Below are 4,403 nucleotides of genomic sequence, written 5' to 3' on the forward strand. Positions count from 1 at the left end.
TTATTGGGTTAGCACATGAGGACTTCTAACCTGAATCCTTTCTCATACAGATGAAGTAATTGAGACCCAGGGAGGGTAATGAACTTGCCTCAAGTCACCTAACTAATGAGGTGAAAGAGAGAAGCAGAGCCAGGGCTAATAACACTTTGCAAACTGAAGCACATGGTACACAGTTCTAGGAATATGTTGGTAAGGGATCAAATAGGAAATGTTATTATTTAATTAAAGCAGAATCATTCTGATAAAATATTAGTAGGATAGCATTTTTCAAGATGCATATTTTAGTAATAAAGTTTTAAAACAACAAATATATTTCAGGCTTGAGAGCCTAAAATCATATATTGCAAATGGTTTCCTTATCTTAAGAATTTAGCTATTTATTTGTGGGTTTTAGAAATATCTTAATCTGATTTAATAGCAATTATGCCACCAAAGTATTGAGATTTTTAAAATTTGTATGCTGCAGTTTAAGATAATCTGAAAGTGTGTATGCTATTTCTATGTCCTGGTGAATTATAAGATACTTGAGATAGCTATGAAGCCAGTATTCAAGTACCTTAAGGTCAATCAAAGCAAAACTCTGAAAGCTAATGAATGAAAAACATTAAGTGTTCTTGCTCCTGGAGATGATTAAGCACATGAGATTTTACTATACACACTCTGTAATGGAAGGTGACTTAAAAACAACCAATTTAACCATCACAATTTCCTTTTTCCACTTCTGTAGAAAATGATAATTACACATACTAATGGGAAGGATAAAAACAGTGTGTGTGATGATGGAAACATTAAATATCTAAATATTAAGGGAGAAATATACATATTTGATATAATTATATTAAAATTGTTAACCTATATACTCATTACAATACAGAATCCCGCAAACCTATTACCTCACCAATTTAAATAGAGGTAAAGGTCATGAACAGAGGCAGTATATTATTTCCACTTGCACCTTAGATGAATTTATCAGGGCGGTGATGGTTATGTAAATAGTTTAACAGCTGTGTTGACTTTAATATTCCTAGAAATTAACTTTTGATAGAAGGCTACGGTGTCTCTGTGGTATTTTAACAGCAAGATTGGAATATTTTCTAAATGCACAAGATTATTAGTAGGCGACTTATTCTTGGTAATAATAGGAATGAGTATTGCTGATATAATAAAAAGAAATGAAGAGGATATAGGAAGTCGGATAAGGAAAGAAAATCAGTCTTTAGACTACAATCATATGTAAAATCTAGGGGTGGGGGAACAACTTTCTCCATGAGCAAAGTTGATTCTTTGTGGATTTAACCACTGAAGTAATTCTCTCTTCAGTTATAAGTCAGTGCAGCCAATCACCTCACCAGCATCCAAGAAGCCTGGCTTGATGACAAAGGAGCTCTGCAGAAGGGGCTTAGAAACAGATGTGCAGGACTCTCTGTCTAACAGCAATTGGTCCATGATATTTTGCAACATTAGCAACTGTTCCCTGGTTCACCTTCAATAATTAAGTGAAAAAAATATTCTCTCCTTATGGTGTCAGGTAAGGTGCTATGTTTTTGTTTTATAACAAAGTCATAGTTTATCTCTCTACATTGTCAGTGTCTCCCATGAGAATATAAGAGTCAAAGGTGAGGACTATTTTCATCTTATTATTTTATCCCTAGTGCATAGTTAGCACAGTGCCTGTCGATGAATAGGTAGATAGGTAGATGATGATGATAGATTAGATAGATGATAGATAGATAGATAGATAGATAGATAGATAGATAGATAGATAGATAGATAGATAGATATAGATATGGATATAGATAGGAATATCTATATCCATACACAAAAAACACAGCATTAAAATGACATGATTGTATAGTTTGTATATTTAGGAATGTATTTTTGAGAAAGAAAATTTAAATGAACTAAAAGCAGTGTCCAGTTGCTGCTCTTCTTAAAATAAAATGGTTTAGATTTAAAAAAAAAAAAAAAGAAGCAGATGGACCGTGAGGGGCACAAAGGCGAACTGCAGGCAGATGAGGGCGGCTGCCAAGGCTCCTCTGGTTTGAAGATGAAGATTTTTTTTTTAGTTTGGGTTCTATTATTAAAAAAAATAATTTTTAAAAATTGGTGGATGGATATTGGGTGGGCATCCTTATCCTTGTGTCTTTAGGATATTTATGGGTTTTCAACTCTGTATTTTTGGCATTCATGTGGATAATGGTACATTTCCCATTTCCATCTCCTGGGGGCCTGTATCTGGTTTTCAGTCCCTCTTATTTTATATCAAATAGCTTCCTCAGTAAGCAACATTATCTGCATTTACTAAGAGCCTAGATACTTTACAGAAATTATAAGGTCACTGACTGATTCTTTAGATATTTCTTATATTGACACATGCCTGAAATTGAACTGGAGCTCTGCAGCACTCTGTGGAAGTTGGCTTTGGCAGATGTGGGTCTCTCAGGAGAACAGGGAGAGTAGACTCAGTGAAGAAGCTGTGTTGCTTCTATCCTCAGACTTTTCCTGCTAGAATTTTCTTCTTTCCTATTTCTTACATCCCCATAAACCCAACATTTAATCTAAAGTAGTATATAGCAATTAAAATTTATATTTACACTCTAAAGATTTACAATTAACTCCAAATATCCTGCTGTTCTTTGGACTAGGGATCATGAAAATGAGACTAGACATTCTATAGAGCCTTTAAATATTTAATAACCTCAGCCTTATCTTTCATAACATCAATTATTCATCATTATATAAAACTGATTACTTAGAGATTTTTAACAATTTGAACACTTGGCCCATTATTTTTAACTTATCTTAGCATATATACTAGTGGCCCGGTTTACAAATTCAAGCACATTGAAAGGAAATTAATTAGAAGATATATTTTAATACTAGAGGCTCAGCACACAAAATTGTGTGGACCTGCCCACCCGCCCACCAGTCTGCCACCCCACTGCCCTGCCCTGACACCCTAACCTCTCCACCCAGAGCTTGAGAATGCCTGGCTCCAGCCCCCACACCTCCAGCCTTTTCTGGTGGCTTCAAGCCCTGCCATCGGTCCTGCGAGTCGCCTCAGCTGGTCCTGCCTGTCCTGGCACCTCCACACTTCCACCCCATCTCCAGAGCAACACAGCAGCTCCACCCCATCATGGCACCGGAGAAGAGTTTGGAAGCCTCGTGCCTGCTGCAGAGTTTCAAGTGCTGCTTCCTGTTGGTATGCACGCTGCACTCCTTCCCCTGGAAGGTGGGTGGCGGAGTGCTCTGAGTGCGAGCGGTGGGTGGCGAAGGACTGGTGAGGGGGTGCTACAGGCTCTCACCCCTGCCCTTCCTGCCGCAGGGTGGTCCTGCCTCCTACCAGGTGCCTCCCTGCTTCTGCCCCATCTCCATAGCAATGCAGCGGCTCTGCCTCACAGTGCACGCAGCCTCCTGCTGATCGGTCATTATGGTGTGAGGGCGTCACAACCATTAGCATATTAGCTCTTTATTATATAGGATTGCTATTCACTTTTTCTCTATAATAGAAGTGTCAACCAAATTCATGATCGACAATAACAGATTGAAACACGCGTGTGTGATTGACACCAGTGAGAGCTTTATATAGATAGATAAACTTGCTTAATTAGACCTGCTTTCTGATGTAACTAAACTTTTTCTAGCGAGTGAAGCACTCCATTCCAGCTAATGAAAAGAAAATAGGATTCTACCAATTCTCCTGTCTACCTACTCCAGGACTTCTTTGAGGATCAAATGAGATGAGGCATGGGAAAATACTTCACAGACTTTTGGTTTAAGTGTAAAATGTTTCCACCTCACTATAAAGCAAGTTATGTTCCTGGAATGAAGAAATTGCAAGGAGGCTGATCTTTAGGGAAAGGAAACAGGTGTTGCTATGTGACATCATTACCTGTCGCTTGCAGGCACTGTTTCCGGGCTGCTCTGGGCTGTGGGCTGCATTTTGTGCCATGGGGTCTCGGCGGCACTGGCTGCGATTTGGTGGGCTATTGCTCTGGGGTGGGGGAAACCTGTGCCCGACCTGGGGGAAGCCAAGTGTTGCTCTGTGGGTGCCAGGTCTGCAGCGCCATTTCTCTGTAAATGGCCAGTGCGTGTCATGACAGCTCATGCGTTCAACGTCTTCCCCCTGGTGTTCAGTGCACATCATAGCGACCGGTTGAGTGGGCGGACACTTAGCATATAAGCATTTTATATATATAGATAATTCTTGTGGTGAAAGGGTTTCTAATTGTCTTTTGAGAGTATCGATATTTTTAGCTTTAAAAACTATATTTGTTTTCAAATGCACAGTAAGGACCTTGGAAAATGCCATCTCTGCATCTTTGCTTTCCAGATAGCCAACTTCCAAAACTTTATATGAAATAATAACTCAGTAGCCTCCAAGAATTTGGAACAGAGAGGAG

This window comes from Myotis davidii, unplaced genomic scaffold, assembly GCF_000327345.1.
Source record: "Myotis davidii unplaced genomic scaffold, ASM32734v1 scaffold570, whole genome shotgun sequence".
Taxonomy (NCBI): Eukaryota; Metazoa; Chordata; class Mammalia; order Chiroptera; family Vespertilionidae; genus Myotis; species Myotis davidii.